At 42.1% G+C, this 18,685-nt stretch overlaps 1 long non-coding RNA gene across 1 annotated transcript in view; it reads right to left on the bottom strand.

Moving 5' to 3' along the window:
- Positions 1-16,471, bottom strand: part of LOC106604091 (uncharacterized) — a 40,067-nt gene extending 23,596 nt beyond the window's left edge. Inside the window, exons 1-2 of the long non-coding RNA XR_001328591.2 lie at positions 16,378-16,471; positions 15,430-15,565 (exon numbers count right to left, since the gene is read on the bottom strand). This is a non-coding gene — a long non-coding RNA (uncharacterized lncRNA). The remainder of the gene's footprint in view (positions 1-15,429; positions 15,566-16,377) is intronic.
- Between the last annotated feature and the right edge of the window lie 2,214 nt (positions 16,472-18,685).

Below are 18,685 nucleotides of genomic sequence, written 5' to 3'. Positions count from 1 at the left end.
TAGGGTAGATACAGGTGAGACATATCTACAGTAGTTCTCACCTGTATAGGGTAGATACAGGTAGAGACATATCTACAGTAGTTCTCACCTGTATAGGGTAGATACAGGTAGAGACATATCTACAGTAGTTCTCACCTGTATAGGGTAGATACAGGTAGACATATCTACAGTAGTTCTCACCTGTATAGGGTAGATACAGGTAGACATATCTACAGTAGTTCTCACCTGTATAGGGTAGATACAGGTAGACATATCTACAGTAGTTCTCACCTGTATAGGGTAGATACAGGTAGAGACATATCTACAGTAGTTCTCACCTGTATAGGGTAGATACAGGTAGACATATCTACAGTAGTTCTCACCTGTATAGGGTAGATACAGGTAGAGACATATCTACAGTAGTTCTCACCTGTATAGGGTAGATACAGGTAGACATATCTACAGTAGTTCTCACCTGTATAGGGTAGATACAGGTAGACATATCTACAGTAGTTCTCACCTGTATAGGGTAGATACAGGTAGACATATCTACAGTAGTTCTCACCTGTATAGGGTAGATACAGGTAGACATATCTACAGTAGTTCTCACCTGTATAGGGTAGATACAGGTAGAGACATATCTACAGTAGTTCTCACCTGTATAGGGTAGATACAGGTAGAGACATATCTACAGTAGTTCTCACCTGTATAGGGTAGATACAGGTAGACATATCTACAGTAGTTCTCACCTGTATAGGGTAGATACAGGTAGACATATCTACAGTAGTTCTCACCTGTATAGGGTAGATACAGGTAGAGACATATCTACAGTAGTTCTCACCTGTATAGGGTAGATACAGGTAGACATATCTACAGTAGTTCTCACCTGTATAGGGTAGATACAGGTAGAGACATATCTACAGTAGTTCTCACCTGTATAGGGTAGATACAGGTAGACATATCTACAGTAGTTCTCACCTGTATAGGGTAGATACAGGTAGAGACATATCTACAGTAGATCTCACCTGTATAGGGTAGATACAGGTAGACATATCTACAGTAGTTCTCACCTGTATAGGGTAGATACAGGTAGACATATCTACAGTAGTTCTCACCTGTATAGGGTAGATACAGGTGAGACATATCTACAGTAGTTCTCACCTGTATAGGGTAGATACAGGTAGACATATCTACAGTAGTTCTCACCTGTATAGGGTAGATACAGGTAGACATATCTACAGTAGTTCTCACCTGTATAGGGTAGATACAGGTAGACATATCTACAGTAGTTCTCACCTGTATAGGGTAGATACAGGTAGAGACATATCTACAGTAGTTCTCACCTGTATAGGGTAGATACAGGTAGACATATCTACAGTAGTTCTCACCTGTATAGGGTAGATACAGGTAGAGACATATCTACAGTAGTTCTCACCTGTATAGGGTAGATACAGGTAGAGACATATCTACAGTAGTTCTCACCTGTATAGGGGTAGATACAGGTAGACATATCTACAGTAGTTCTCACCTGTATAGGGGTAGATACAGGTAGACATATCTACAGTAGTTCTCACCTGTATAGGGTAGATACAGGTAGAGACATATCTACAGTAGTTCTCACCTGTATAGGGTAGATACAGGTAGCGACATATCTACAGTAGTTCTCACCTGTATAGGGTAGATACAGGTAGAGACATATCTACAGTAGTTCTCACCTGTATAGGGTAGATACAGGTAGACATATCTACAGTAGTTCTCACCTGTATAGGGTAGATACAGGTAGAGACATATCTACAGTAGTTCTCACCTGTATAGGGTAGATACAGGTAGACATATCTACAGTAGTTCTCACCTGTATAGGGTAGATACAGGTAGACATATCTACAGTAGTTCTCACCTGTATAGGGTAGATACAGGTAGACATATCTACAGTAGTTCTCACCTGTATAGGGTAGATACAGGTAGACATATCTACAGTAGTTCTCACCTGTATAGGGTAGATACAGGTGAGACATATCTACAGTAGTTCTCACCTGTATAGGGTAGATACAGGTAGACATATCTACAGTAGTTCTCACCTGTATAGGGTAGATACAGGTAGAGACATATCTACAGTAGTTCTCACCTGTATAGGGTAGATACAGGTAGACATATCTACAGTAGTTCTCACCTGTATAGGGTAGATACAGGTAGAGACATATCTACAGTAGTTCTCACCTGTATAGGGTAGATACAGGTAGAGACATATCTACAGTAGTTCTCACCTGTATAGGGTAGATACAGGTAGAGACATATCTACAGTAGTTCTCACCTGTATAGGGTAGATACAGGTAGACATATCTACAGTAGTTCTCACCTGTATAGGGTAGATACAGGTAGACATATCTACAGTAGTTCTCACCTGTATAGGGTAGATACAGGTAGACATATCTACAGTAGTTCTCACCTGTATAGGGTAGATACAGGTAGACATATCTACAGTAGTTCTCACCTGTATAGGGTAGATACAGGTAGACATATCTACAGTAGTTCTCACCTGTATAGGGTAGATACAGGTAGACATATCTACAGTAGTTCTCACCTGTATAGGGTAGATACAGGTAGAGACATATCTACAGTAGTTCTCACCTGTATAGGGTAGATACAGGTAGACATATCTACAGTAGTTCTCACCTGTATAGGGTAGATACAGGTAGAGACATATCTACAGTAGTTCTCACCTGTATAGGGTAGATACAGGTAGACATATCTACAGTAGTTCTCACCTGTATAGGGTAGATACAGGTAGACATATCTACAGTAGTTCTCACCTGTATAGGGTAGATACAGGTAGAGACATATCTACAGTAGTTCTCACCTGTATAGGGTAGATACAGGTAGACATATCTACAGTAGTTCTCACCTGTATAGGGTAGATACAGGTAGACATATCTACAGTAGTTCTCACCTGTATAGGGTAGATACAGGTAGACATATCTACAGTAGTTCTCACCTGTATAGGGTAGATACAGGTAGAGACATATCTACAGTAGTTCTCACCTGTATAGGGTAGATACAGGTAGACATATCTACAGTAGTTCTCACCTGTATAGGGTAGATACAGGTAGAGACATATCTACAGTAGTTCTCACCTGTATAGGGTAGATACAGGTAGACATATCTACAGTAGTTCTCACCTGTATAGGGTAGATACAGGTAGAGACATATCTACAGTAGTTCTCACCTGTATAGGGTAGATACAGGTAGAGACATATCTACAGTAGTTCTCACCTGTATAGGGTAGATACAGGTAGACATATCTACAGTAGTTCTCACCTGTATAGGGTAGATACAGGTAGACATATCTACAGTAGTTCTCACCTGTATAGGGTAGATACAGGTAGAGACATATCTACAGTAGTTCTCACCTGTATAGGGTAGATACAGGTGAGACATATCTACAGTAGTTCTCACCTGTATAGGGTAGATACAGGTAGACATATCTACAGTAGTTCTCACCTGTATAGGGTAGATACAGGTAGAGCATATCTACAGTAGTTCTCACCTGTATAGGGTAGATACAGGTAGACATATCTACAGTAGTTCTCACCTGTATAGGGTAGATACAGGTAGACATATCTACAGTAGTTCTCACCTGTATAGGGTAGATACAGGTAGACATATCTACAGTAGTTCTCACCTGTATAGGGTAGATACAGGTGAGACATATCTACAGTAGTTCTCACCTGTATAGGGTAGATACAGGTAGACATATCTACAGTAGTTCTCACCTGTATAGGGTAGATACAGGTAGAGACATATCTACAGTAGTTCTCACCTGTATAGGGTAGATACAGGTAGAGACATATCTACAGTAGTTCTCACCTGTATAGGGTAGATACAGGTAGAGACATATCTACAGTAGTTCTCACCTGTATAGGGTAGATACAGGTAGACATATCTACAGTAGTTCTCACCTGTATAGGGTAGATACAGGTAGACATATCTACAGTAGTTCTCACCTGTATAGGGTAGATACAGGTAGAGACATATCTACAGTAGTTCTCACCTGTATAGGGTAGATACAGGTAGAGACATATCTACAGTAGTTCTCACCTGTATAGGGTAGATACAGGTAGACATATCTACAGTAGTTCTCACCTGTATAGGGTAGATACAGGTAGACATATCTACAGTAGTTCTCACCTGTATAGGGTAGATACAGGTAGACATATCTACAGTAGTTCTCACCTGTATAGGGTAGATACAGGTAGACATATCTACAGTAGTTCTCACCTGTATAGGGTAGATACAGGTAGAGACATATCTACAGTAGTTCTCACCTGTATAGGGTAGATACAGGTAGACATATCTACAGTAGTTCTCACCTGTATAGGGTAGATACAGGTAGACATATCTACAGTAGTTCTCACCTGTATAGGGTAGATACAGGTAGACATATCTACAGTAGTTCTCACCTGTATAGGGTAGATACAGGTAGAGACATATCTACAGTAGTTCTCACCTGTATAGGGTAGATACAGGTAGAGACATATCTACAGTAGTTCTCACCTGTATAGGGTAGATACAGGTAGACATATCTACAGTAGTTCTCACCTGTATAGGGTAGATACAGGTAGACATATCTACAGTAGTTCTCACCTGTATAGGGTAGATACAGGTAGACATATCTACAGTAGTTCTCACCTGTATAGGGTAGATACAGGTGAGACATATCTACAGTAGTTCTCACCTGTATAGGGTAGATACAGGTAGACATATCTACAGTAGTTCTCACCTGTATAGGGTAGATACAGGTAGAGATATCTACAGTAGTTCTCACCTGTATAGGGTAGATACAGGTGAGACATATCTACAGTAGTTCTCACCTGTATAGGGTAGATACAGGTAGACATATCTACAGTAGTTCTCACCTGTATAGGGTAGATACAGGTAGAGACATATCTACAGTAGTTCTCACCTGTATAGGGTAGATACAGGTAGAGACATATCTACAGTAGTTCTCACCTGTATAGGGTAGATACAGGTAGACATATCTACAGTAGTTCTCACCTGTATAGGGTAGATACAGGTAGACATATCTACAGTAGTTCTCACCTGTATAGGGTAGATACAGGTAGAGACATATCTACAGTAGTTCTCACCTGTATAGGGTAGATACAGGTAGAGACATATCTACAGTAGTTCTCACCTGTATAGGGTAGATACAGGTAGAGACATATCTACAGTAGTTCTCACCTGTATAGGGTAGATACAGGTAGACATATCTACAGTAGTTCTCACCTGTATAGGGTAGATACAGGTAGAGACATATCTACAGTAGTTCTCACCTGTATAGGGTAGATACAGGTAGACATATCTACAGTAGTTCTCACCTGTATAGGGTAGATACAGGTAGACATATCTACAGTAGTTCTCACCTGTATAGGGTAGATACAGGTAGACATATCTACAGTAGTTCTCACCTGTATAGGGTAGATACAGGTAGACATATCTACAGTAGTTCTCACCTGTATAGGGTAGATACAGGTAGACATATCTACAGTAGTTCTCACCTGTATAGGGTAGATACAGGTAGACATATCTACAGTAGTTCTCACCTGTATAGGGTAGATACAGGTAGAGACATATCTACAGTAGTTCTCACCTGTATAGGGTAGATACAGGTAGACATATCTACAGTAGTTCTCACCTGTATAGGGTAGATACAGGTAGAGACATATCTACAGTAGTTCTCACCTGTATAGGGTAGATACAGGTAGAGACATATCTACAGTAGTTCTCACCTGTATAGGGTAGATACAGGTAGAGACATATCTACAGTAGTTCTCACCTGTATAGGGTAGATACAGGTAGACATATCTACAGTAGTTCTCACCTGTATAGGGTAGATACAGGTAGACATATCTACAGTAGTTCTCACCTGTATAGGGTAGATACAGGTAGACATATCTACAGTAGTTCTCACCTGTATAGGGTAGATACAGGTAGACATATCTACAGTAGTTCTCACCTGTATAGGGTAGATACAGGTAGACATATCTACAGTAGTTCTCACCTGTAAAGGGTAGATACAGGTAGACATATCTACAGTAGTTCTCACCTGTATAGGGTAGATACAGGTAGAGACATATCTACAGTAGTTCTCACCTGTATAGGGTAGATACAGGTAGACATATCTACAGTAGTTCTCACCTGTATAGGGTAGATACAGGTAGAGACATATCTACAGTAGTTCTCACCTGTATAGGGTAGATACAGGTAGACATATCTACAGTAGTTCTCACCTGTATAGGGTAGATACAGGTAGACATATCTACAGTAGTTCTCACCTGTATAGGGTAGATACAGGTAGAGACATATCTACAGTAGTTCTCACCTGTATAGGGTAGATACAGGTAGACATATCTACAGTAGTTCTCACCTGTATAGGGTAGATACAGGTAGACATATCTACAGTAGTTCTCACCTGTATAGGGTAGATACAGGTAGAGACATATCTACAGTAGTTCTCACCTGTATAGGGTAGATACAGGTAGAGACATATCTACAGTAGTTCTCACCTGTATAGGGTAGATACAGGTAGACATATCTACAGTAGTTCTCACCTGTATAGGGTAGATACAGGTAGACATATCTACAGTAGTTCTCACCTGTATAGGGTAGATACAGGTAGACATATCTACAGTAGTTCTCACCTGTATAGGGTAGATACAGGTAGACATATCTACGGTAGTTCTCACCTGTATAGGGTAGATACAGGTAGACATATCTACAGTAGTTCTCACCTGTATAGGGTAGATACAGGTAGAGACATATCTACAGTAGTTCTCACCTGTATAGGGTAGATACAGGTAGAGACATATCTACAGTAGTTCTCACCTGTATAGGGTAGATACAGGTAGAGACATATCTACAGTAGTTCTCACCTGTATAGGGTAGATACAGGTAGACATATCTACAGTAGTTCTCACCTGTATAGGGTAGATACAGGTAGACATATCTACAGTAGTTCTCACCTGTATAGGGTAGATACAGGTAGAGACATATCTACAGTAGTTCTCACCTGTATAGGGTAGATACAGGTAGACATATCTACAGTAGTTCTCACCTGTATAGGGTAGATACAGGTAGACATATCTACAGTAGTTCTCACCTGTATAGGGTAGATACAGGTAGAGATATCTACAGTAGTTCTCACCTGTATAGGGTAGATACAGGTAGACATATCTACAGTAGTTCTCACCTGTATAGGGTAGATACAGGTAGACATATCTACAGTAGTTCTCACCTGTATAGGGTAGATACAGGTAGACATATCTACAGTAGTTCTCACCTGTATAGGGTAGATACAGGTAGAGACATATCTACAGTAGTTCTCACCTGTATAGGGTAGATACAGGTAGAGACATATCTACAGTAGTTCTCACCTGTATAGGGTAGATACAGGTAGAGACATATCTACAGTAGTTCTCACCTGTATAGGGTAGATACAGGTAGAGACATATCTACAGTAGTTCTCACCTGTATAGGGTAGATACAGGTAGACATATCTACAGTAGTTCTCACCTGTATAGGGTAGATACAGGTAGAGACATATCTACAGTAGTTCTCACCTGTATAGGGTAGATACAGGTAGACATATCTACAGTAGTTCTCACCTGTATAGGGGTAGATACAGGTAGAGACATATCTACAGTAGTTCTCACCTGTATAGGGTAGATACAGGTAGACATATCTACAGTAGTTCTCACCTGTATAGGGTAGATACAGGTAGAGACATATCTACAGTAGTTCTCACCTGTATAGGGTAGATACAGGTAGAGACATATCTACAGTAGTTCTCACCTGTATAGGGTAGATACAGGTAGAGACATATCTACAGTAGTTCTCACCTGTATAGGGTAGATACAGGTAGACATATCTACAGTAGTTCTCACCTGTATAGGGTAGATACAGGTAGACATATCTACAGTAGTTCTCACCTGTATAGGGTAGATACAGGTAGAGACATATCTACAGTAGTTCTCACCTGTATAGGGTAGATACAGGTAGACATATCTACAGTAGTTCTCACCTGTATAGGGTAGATACAGGTAGACATATCTACAGTAGTTCTCACCTGTATAGGGTAGATACAGGTAGACATATCTACAGTAGTTCTCACCTGTATAGGGTAGATACAGGTAGAGACATATCTACAGTAGTTCTCACCTGTATAGGGTAGATACAGGTAGACATATCTACAGTAGTTCTCACCTGTATAGGGTAGATACAGGTAGAGACATATCTACAGTAGTTCTCACCTGTATAGGGTAGATACAGGTAGAGACATATCTACAGTAGTTCTCACCTGTATAGGGTAGATACAGGTAGAGACATATCTACAGTAGTTCTCACCTGTATAGGGTAGATACAGGTAGAGACATATCTACAGTAGTTCTCACCTGTATAGGGTAGATACAGGTAGAGACATATCTACAGTAGTTCTCACCTGTATAGGGTAGATACAGGTGAGACATATCTACAGTAGTTCTCACCTGTATAGGGTAGATACAGGTAGACATATCTACAGTAGTTCTCACCTGTATAGGGTAGATACAGGTAGACATATCTACAGTAGTTCTCACCTGTATAGGGTAGATACAGGTAGACATATCTACAGTAGTTCTCACCTGTATAGGGTAGATACAGGTAGAGACATATCTACAGTAGTTCTCACCTGTATAGGGTAGATACAGGTAGACATATCTACAGTAGTTCTCACCTGTATAGGGTAGATACAGGTAGACATATCTACAGTAGTTCTCACCTGTATAGGGTAGATACAGGTAGAGACATATCTACAGTAGTTCTCACCTGTATAGGGTAGATACAGGTAGACATATCTACAGTAGTTCTCACCTGTATAGGGTAGATACAGGTAGAGACATATCTACAGTAGTTCTCACCTGTATAGGGTAGATACAGGTAGAGACATATCTACAGTAGTTCTCACCTGTATAGGGTAGATACAGGTAGAGACATATCTACAGTAGTTCTCACCTGTATAGGGTAGATACAGGTAGACATATCTACAGTAGTTCTCACCTGTATAGGGTAGATACAGGTGAGACATATCTACAGTAGTTCTCACCTGTATAGGGTAGATACAGGTAGACATATCTACAGTAGTTCTCACCTGTATAGGGGTAGATACAGGTGAGACATATCTACAGTAGTTCTCACCTGTATAGGGTAGATACAGGTAGACATATCTACAGTAGTTCTCACCTGTATAGGGTAGATACAGGTAGACATATCTACAGTAGTTCTCACCTGTATAGGGTAGATACAGGTAGAGACATATCTACAGTAGTTCTCACCTGTATAGGGTAGATACAGGTAGACATATCTACAGTAGTTCTCACCTGTATAGGGTAGATACAGGTAGAGACATATCTACAGTAGTTCTCACCTGTATAGGGTAGATACAGGTAGACATATCTACAGTAGTTCTCACCTGTATAGGGTAGATACAGGTGAGACATATCTACAGTAGTTCTCACCTGTATAGGGTAGATACAGGTAGACATATCTACAGTAGTTCTCACCTGTATAGGGTAGATACAGGTAGAGACATATCTACAGTAGTTCTCACCTGTATAGGGTAGATACAGGTAGAGACATATCTACAGTAGTTCTCACCTGTATAGGGTAGATACAGGTAGAGACATATCTACAGTAGTTCTCACCTGTATAGGGTAGATACAGGTAGACATATCTACAGTAGTTCTCACCTGTATAGGGTAGATACAGGTAGACATATCTACAGTAGTTCTCACCTGTATAGGGTAGATACAGGTAGAGACATATCTACAGTAGTTCTCACCTGTATAGGGTAGATACAGGTAGACATATCTACAGTAGTTCTCACCTGTATAGGGTAGATACAGGTAGACATATCTACAGTAGTTCTCACCTGTATAGGGTAGATACAGGTAGACATATCTACAGTAGTTCTCACCTGTATAGGGTAGATACAGGTAGACATATCTACAGTAGTTCTCACCTGTATAGGGTAGATACAGGTAGACATATCTACAGTAGTTCTCACCTGTATAGGGTAGATACAGGTAGACATATCTACAGTAGTTCTCACCTGTATAGGGTAGATACAGGTAGAGACATATCTACAGTAGTTCTCACCTGTATAGGGTAGATACAGGTGAGACATATCTACAGTAGTTCTCACCTGTATAGGGTAGATACAGGTAGAGACATATCTACAGTAGTTCTCACCTGTATAGGGTAGATACAGGTAGAGACATATCTACAGTAGTTCTCACCTGTATAGGGTAGATACAGGTAGACATATCTACAGTAGTTCTCACCTGTATAGGGTAGATACAGGTAGACATATCTACAGTAGTTCTCACCTGTATAGGGTAGATACAGGTAGACATATCTACAGTAGTTCTCACCTGTATAGGGTAGATACAGGTAGAGACATATCTACAGTAGTTCTCACCTGTATAGGGTAGATACAGGTAGACATATCTACAGTAGTTCTCACCTGTATAGGGTAGATACAGGTAGAGACATATCTACAGTAGTTCTCACCTGTATAGGGTAGATACAGGTAGAGACATATCTACAGTAGTTCTCACCTGTATAGGGTAGATACAGGTAGACATATCTACAGTAGTTCTCACCTGTATAGGGTAGATACAGGTAGAGACATATCTACAGTAGTTCTCACCTGTATAGGGTAGATACAGGTAGAGACATATCTACAGTAGTTCTCACCTGTATAGGGTAGATACAGGTAGAGACATATCTACAGTAGTTCTCACCTGTATAGGGTAGATGCAGGTAGACATATCTACAGTAGTTCTCACCTGTATAGGGTAGATACAGGTAGAGACATATCTACAGTAGTTCTCACCTGTATAGGGTAGATACAGGTAGACATATCTACAGTAGTTCTCACCTGTATAGGGTAGATACAGGTAGACATATCTACAGTAGTTCTCACCTGTATAGGGTAGATACAGGTAGACATATCTACAGTAGTTCTCACCTGTATAGGGTAGATACAGGTAGACATATCTACAGTAGTTCTCACCTGTATAGGGTAGATACAGGTAGACATATCTACAGTAGTTCTCACCTGTATAGGGTAGATACAGGTAGACATATCTACAGTAGTTCTCACCTGTATAGGGTAGATACAGGTAGAGACATATCTACAGTAGTTCTCACCTGTATAGGGTAGATACAGGTAGACATATCTACAGTAGTTCTCACCTGTATAGGGTAGATACAGGTAGACATATCTACAGTAGTTCTCACCTGTATAGGGTAGATACAGGTAGAGACATATCTACAGTAGTTCTCACCTGTATAGGGTAGATACAGGTAGACATATCTACAGTAGTTATCACCTGTATAGGGTAGATACAGGTAGACATATCTACAGTAGTTCTCACCTGTATAGGGTAGATACAGGTAGACATATCTACAGTAGTTCTCACCTGTATAGGGTAGATACAGGTAGAGACATATCTACAGTAGTTCTCACCTGTATAGGGTAGATACAGGTAGAGACATATCTACAGTAGTTCTCACCTGTATAGGGTAGATACAGGTAGAGACATATCTACAGTAGTTCTCACCTGTATAGGGTAGATACAGGTAGAGACATATCTACAGTAGTTCTCACCTGTATAGGGTAGATACAGGTAGACATATCTACAGTAGTTCTCACCTGTATAGGGTAGATACAGGTAGACATATCTACAGTAGTTCTCACCTGTAAAGGGTAGATACAGGTAGACATATCTACAGTAGTTCTCACCTGTATAGGGTAGATACAGGTAGAGACATATCTACAGTAGTTCTCACCTGTATAGGGTAGATACAGGTAGACATATCTACAGTAGTTCTCACCTGTATAGGGTAGATACAGGTAGAGACATATCTACAGTAGTTCTCACCTGTATAGGGTAGATACAGGTAGAGACATATCTACAGTAGTTCTCACCTGTATAGGGTAGATACAGGTAGACATATCTACAGTAGCTCTCACCTGTATAGGGTAGATGCAGGTAGACATATCTACAGTAGTTCTCACCTGTATAGGGTAGATACAGGTAGAGAAATCTACAGTAGTTCTCACCTGTATAGGGTAGATACAGGTAGACATATCTACAGTAGTTATCACCTGTATAGGGTAGATACAGGTAGACATATCTACAGTAGTTCTCACCTGTATAGGGTAGATACAGGTAGACATATCTACAGTAGTTCTCACCTGTATAGGGTAGATACAGGTAGACATATCTACAGTAGCTCTCACCTGTATAGGGTAGATACAGGTAGACATATCTACAGTAGTTCTCACCTGTATAGGGTAGATACAGGTAGACATATCTACAGTAGTTCTCACCTGTATAGGGTAGATACAGGTAGAGACATATCTACAGTAGTTCTCACCTGTATAGGGTAGATACAGGTAGACATATCTACAGTAGTTCTCACCTGTATAGGGTAGATACAGGTAGACATATCTACAGTAGTTCTCACCTGTATAGGGTAGATACAGGTAGAGAAATCTACAGTAGTTCTCACCTGTATAGGGTAGATACAGGTAGACATATCTACAGTAGTTATCACCTGTATAGGGTAGATACAGGTAGACATATCTACAGTAGTTCTCACCTGTATAGGGTAGATACAGGTAGACATATCTACAGTAGTTCTCACCTGTATAGGGTAGATACAGGTAGAGACATATCTACAGTAGTTCTCACCTGTATAGGGTAGATACAGGTAGAGAGATATCTACAGTAGTTCTCACCTGTATAGGGTAGATACAGGTAGAGACATATCTACAGTAGTTCTCACCTGTATAGGGTAGATACAGGTAGAGACATATCTACAGTAGTTCTCACCTGTATAGGGTAGATACAGGTAGACATATCTACAGTAGTTCTCACCTGTATAGGGTAGATACAGGTAGACATATCTACAGTAGTTCTCACCTGTAAAGGGTAGATACAGGTAGACATATCTACAGTAGTTCTCACCTGTATAGGGTAGATACAGGTAGAGACATATCTACAGTAGTTCTCACCTGTATAGGGTAGATACAGGTAGAGACATATCTACAGTAGTTCTCACCTGTAAAGGGTAGATACAGGTAGACATATCTACAGTAGTTCTCACCTGTATAGGGTAGATACAGGTAGAGAATATCTACAGTAGTTCTCACCTGTATAGGGTAGATACAGGTAGAGACATATCTACAGTAGTTCTCACCTGTATAGGGTAGATACAGGTAGACATATCTACAGTAGTTCTCACCTGTATAGGGTAGATACAGGTAGAGACATATCTACAGTAGTTCTCACCTGTATAGGGTAGATACAGGTAGACATATCTACAGTAGTTCTCACCTGTATAGGGTAGATACAGGTAGAGACATATCTACAGTAGTTCTCACCTGTATAGGGTAGATACAGGTAGACATATCTACAGTAGTTCTCACCTGTATAGGGTAGATACAGGTAGAGACATATCTACAGTAGTTCTCACCTGTATAGGGTAGATACAGGTAGACATATCTACAGTAGTTCTCACCTGTATAGGGTAGATACAGGTAGAGACATATCTACAGTAGTTCTCACCTGTAAAGGGTAGATACAGGTAGACATATCTACAGTAGTTCTCACCTGTATAGGGTAGATACAGGTAGAGACATATCTACAGTAGTTCTCACCTGTATAGGGTAGATACAGGTAGACATATCTACAGTAGTTCTCACCTGTATAGGGTAGATACAGGTAGAGACATGTGTATGGACCAATAACATCTGTTAAATATGGACCAATAACATCTGTTAAATATGGACCAATAACATCTGTTAAATATGTGACCAATAACATCTGTTAAATATGTGTATGGACCAATAACATCTGTTAAATATGTGTAATGACCAATAACATCTGTTAAATATGGACCAATAACATCTGTTAAATATGGACCAATAACATCTGTTAAATATGGACCAATAACATCTGTTAAATATGTGTATTGACCAATAACATCTGTTAAATATGTGTATGGACCAATAACATCTGTTAAATATGGACAAATAACAACTGTTAAATATGTGTATGGACCAATAACATCTGTTAAATATGTGTATGGACCAATAACATCTGTTAAATATGTGTATTGACCAATAACATCTGTTAAATGTGGACCAATAACATCTGTTAAATATGGACCAATAACATCTGTTAAATATGTGTATGGACCAATAACATCTGTTAAATATGTGTATTGACCAATAACATCTGTTAAATATGGACCAATAACATCTGTTAAATATGTGTATGGACCAATAACATCTGTTAAATATGTGTATGGACCAATAACATCTGTTAAATATGGACCAATAACATCTGTTAAATATGTGTATGGACCAATAACATCTGTTAAATATGGACCAATAACATCTGTTAAATATGGACCAATAACATCTGTTAAATATGTGTATGGACCAATAACATCTGTTAAATATGGACCAATAACATCTGTTAAATATGTGTATGGACCAATAACATCTGTTAAATATGGACCAATAACATCTGTTAAATATGTGTATGGACCAATAACATCTGTTAAATATGGACCAATAACATCTGTTAAATATGTGTATGGACCAATAGCATTTCATTTCAATAAGGCGCCTGAAGTCACTCTGTGTGCAATAACAGTTTCTTTTTTTGTTTTTCTTTTCTTCAAATTTGTACCCCCTTTTTCTCCCCAATTTCGTGATTACGATCTTGTCTCATCACTGCAACTCCCCAGAGGGTTCAGGAGAGGCGAAGGTCGAGTCATGCATCCTCCGAAACATGACCCGCCAAACCGCGCTCCTTAACATCCACCCGCTTAACCCGGAAGCCAGCTGCACCAATGTGTCGGAGGAAACACTGTTAAACTGACGACCGAGGTCAGCCTGCAGGCGCCCGGCCCGCCACAAGGTGTCGCTAGAGCGAGATGAGCCAAGTAAAGCCCCCGTGGGCCAAACCCTCCCTTAACCCGGACCACACTGGGCCAAATGTGCGTCGCCCTATGGGACTCCCGGTCACGCCCGGTAATGACACACCATGGGATCGAACCCCAGCCTGTAGTGCCTTAGACCGCTGCGCCAATCAGGAGGCCGCGATAATAGTGTTTAATATACATTTTGAATGACTACCTCATCTCTGTACCCCCACACATGAACATGCCTTATGGGATATCATTTTGAATTCGGGCTGTAACACAACAAAATGCGGAGTAAATCAAGGGGAATGAATTCTTTCTGAAGGCCCTGTATCCTGTATCTGGATTCATGTTTGCTGACTTTTTGTTATTTATAAAAATAAAAAAAAACAGTAGGGGGGCGGTGTGACTTACATCTGCCGAGCCAGCAGGGGGCAGAGTAGAGCGCTGTTCGTTTGCACCAGCTCCTCAGAGATCTCCTGGTTGACTGACAGCATGTTGCCTGGGCGGGAGGAAAGGTGGTGGGGCAGCAGGTCCGAGCAGTGGCTGCCTGGAGGAGGAAGAGTGGGGGGAGAGGGGAGGAGATAGGAGAGGGGTGGAGCAGGGGAAGGAGAGAGTAGCAGAGGAGAGGGGGAAGAGAGGAGGGGAGGAGATGGGAGGAGGAGAGCAGGAGAAGAGAGGAGAGGGGGAGAGGAGAGGGGAGGACAGGGGAGGAGAGGAGAGAGGAGAGGGGAGGACAGGGGAGGAGAGGAGAGGAGAAGAGAGGAGAGGGGGAGAGGAGAGGGGAGGGAGGGGAGGAGAGGAGAGGAGAGGAGAGAGGAGAGGAGAGGAGAGGAGAGGAGAGGAGAGGAGAGGAGAGGAGAGGAGAGGAGAGGAGGAGAGGAGAGGAGAGGAGAGGAGAGGAGAGGGGAGGAGAGGGGAGGAGAGGAGAGAGGAGGGGAGGAGAGAGGATGAGGGGGAGAGGAGAGGGGAGGACAGGGGAGGAGAGGGGAGGACAGGGGAGGAGAGGAGAGAGGAGAGGGGGAGAAGAGAGGAGAGGACAGGGGAGGAGAGGAGAGAGGAGAGGGGGAGAAGAGAGGGGAGGAGAGGGCAGGGAACACTTTACTAACCACACAGACTCTAGTCTTCTGTTTGACTATGAAAGGACATCTTATTACAGTCATATACTGCAGTCATGTAATGCTAGAATGACAGGAAGAGGTTTTCAGAACATGAACTGAACCTGGATAAATGGAGCTAAATATTTTGAGGAGACATTTAAGTATTTATTTATCTAGCTGTGGCACCAATTAGAACTGACCTGGCTGTTTCTGGAAACTAAATGATTTGGTGAGTTTTAGGTGGTCAGGGGAGCTACAGTACCTGGGATGACCTGCAGGGCTCCGTTTTCTGCCAGTGAGTCGTCTAGAGCCAGCCACACAGACAGGACTGGACCCCCAGCTATTCCCCAGTACCTGGATCAATCAGACAGCTACTGAGTAAATACTTGTTATTACTCAAAACGCTTACTCCATAACTGACTGTAGTACTGTAGTAGTACCATAGTAGTAGAAGTAATAGTACGGTAGTTGTAGTAGTACTGTAGTTGTAGAAGTACTGTAGTACTGTAGTAGTAGTAGTACTGTAGTAGTATTAGTAGTACTGTAGTTGTAATAGTACTGTAGTAGTAGTAGTAGTAGTACTGTAGTAGTACCGTAGTAGTAGTAGTAGTAGTACTGTAGTAGTACCGTAGTAGTAGTAGTAGTAGTCTCAAATGGCATCCTATTCCTAAAGTTGTGCACTATGTAGGAAATTGGGATGCAGCCATGTCTCATTCTGTTGCTAACTCAGTCACCAGAAGATGTTTTTACCAATAAGCTGGTCAAGCAGCACCACTTCTGCCCGCGGTACAGCCAGACTCCATAAACTACCCAGAATACATCTGACCGGAACAGAGAGACCTTACCTTGAAATGCTTACTTCCTAGCCCTTAACCAACAATGCTGTTTAAAGAAAATACAGTTAAGAAAATATTTACTAATTAAACGAAAGTTTTAAACATTTAAAAAAAATGACACAGTAAAATAACAATAACGAAGCTATATACACAGAAGGTACCGGTACGGAGTCAGTGTGAGAGGATACAGGTTGGTGGAGGTACTGAGGTAGAATGTACATGTAGGTAGAGTAACGATGCATAGATAATAAACAGAGAGTAGCAGCAGCGTAAAAAGGGGGAAGGGGGCAATGCAAATAAATAACACATGTTATTGATGTTCCTCTGAAAAACATTGAAATGTAAAATTATTTGATGAATAGAGAATCTGTCCCCTGGTGTGATCTGTCCCCTGGTGTGATCTGTCCCCTGGTGTGATCTGTTCCCTGGTGTGATCTGTCCCCTGGTGTGATCTGTCCTCTGATGTGATCTGTCCCCTGGTGTGATCTGTTCCCTGGTGTGATCTGTCCCCTGGTGTGATCTGTCCTCTGGTGTGATCTGTTCCCTGGTGTGATCTGTCCCCTGGTGTGATCTGTCCCCTGGTGTGATCTGTTCCCTGGTGTGATCTGTCCCCTGGTGTGATCTGTCCTCTGGTGTGATCTGTTCCCTGGTGTGATCTGTTCCCTGGTGTGATCTGTCCCCTGGTGTGATCTGTCCCCTGGTGTGATCTGTTCCCTGGTGTGATCTGTCCCCTGGTGTGATCTGTCCCCTGGTGTGATCTGTTCCCTGGTGTGATCTGTTCCCTGGTGTGATCTGTTCCCTGGTGTGATCTGTCCCCTGGTGTGATCTGTCCAGACCCTCTGTCCCCTGGTGTGATCTGTCCCCTGGTGTGATCTGTCCCCTGGTGTGATCTGTCCAGACCCTCTGTCCTCTGGTGTGATCTGTCCCCTGGTGTGATCTGTCCTCTGGTGTGATCTGTCCAGACCCTCTGTCCCCTGGTGTGATCTGTCCCCTGGTGTGATCTGTCCAGACCCTCTGTCCTCTGGTGTGATCTGTCCCCTGGTGTGATCTGTCCTCTGGTGTGATCTGTCCAGACCCTCTGTCCCCTGGTGTGATCTGTCCTCTGGTGTGATCTGTCCCCTGGTGTGATCTGTTCCCTGGTGTGATCTGTCCAGAACCATTGTCCCCTGGTGTGATCTGTCCCCTGGTGTGATCTGTCCAGACCCTCTGTCCTCTGGTGTGATCTGTCCCCTGGTGTGATCTGTCCTCTGGTGTGATCTGTCCCCTGGTGTGATCTGTCCAGACCCTCTGTCCCCTGGTGTGATCTGTCCAGACCCTCTGTCCTCTGGTGTGATCTGTTCCCTGGTGTGATCTGTCCCCTGGTGTGATCTGTCCCCTGGTGTGATCTGTCCTCTGGTGTGATCTGTCCTCTGGTGTGATCTGTCCTCTGGTGTGATCTGTTCCCTGGTGTGATCTGTCCCCTGGTGTGATCTGTCCAGACCCTCTGTCCCCTGGTGTGATCTGTCCAGACCCTCTGTCCTCTGGTGTGATCTGTTCCCTGGTGTGATCTGTCCCCTGGTGTGATCTGTCCCCTGGTGTGATCTGTCCCCTGGTGTGATCTGTCCAGACCCTCTGTCCCCTGGTGTGATCTGTTCCCTGGTGTGATCTGTCCCCTGGTGTGATCTGTCCTCTGGTGTGATCTGTCCCCTGGTGTGATCTGTCCAGACCCTCTGTCCCCTGGTGTGATCTGTCCAG

The sequence above is a fragment of the Salmo salar genome, chromosome ssa05, assembly GCF_905237065.1.
Source record: "Salmo salar chromosome ssa05, Ssal_v3.1, whole genome shotgun sequence".
NCBI lineage: Eukaryota > Metazoa > Chordata > Actinopteri > Salmoniformes > Salmonidae > Salmo > Salmo salar.
The sequence above is the reverse complement of the archived record's forward strand: the minus strand, read 5'-3'. Positions and strand labels throughout refer to the sequence as shown.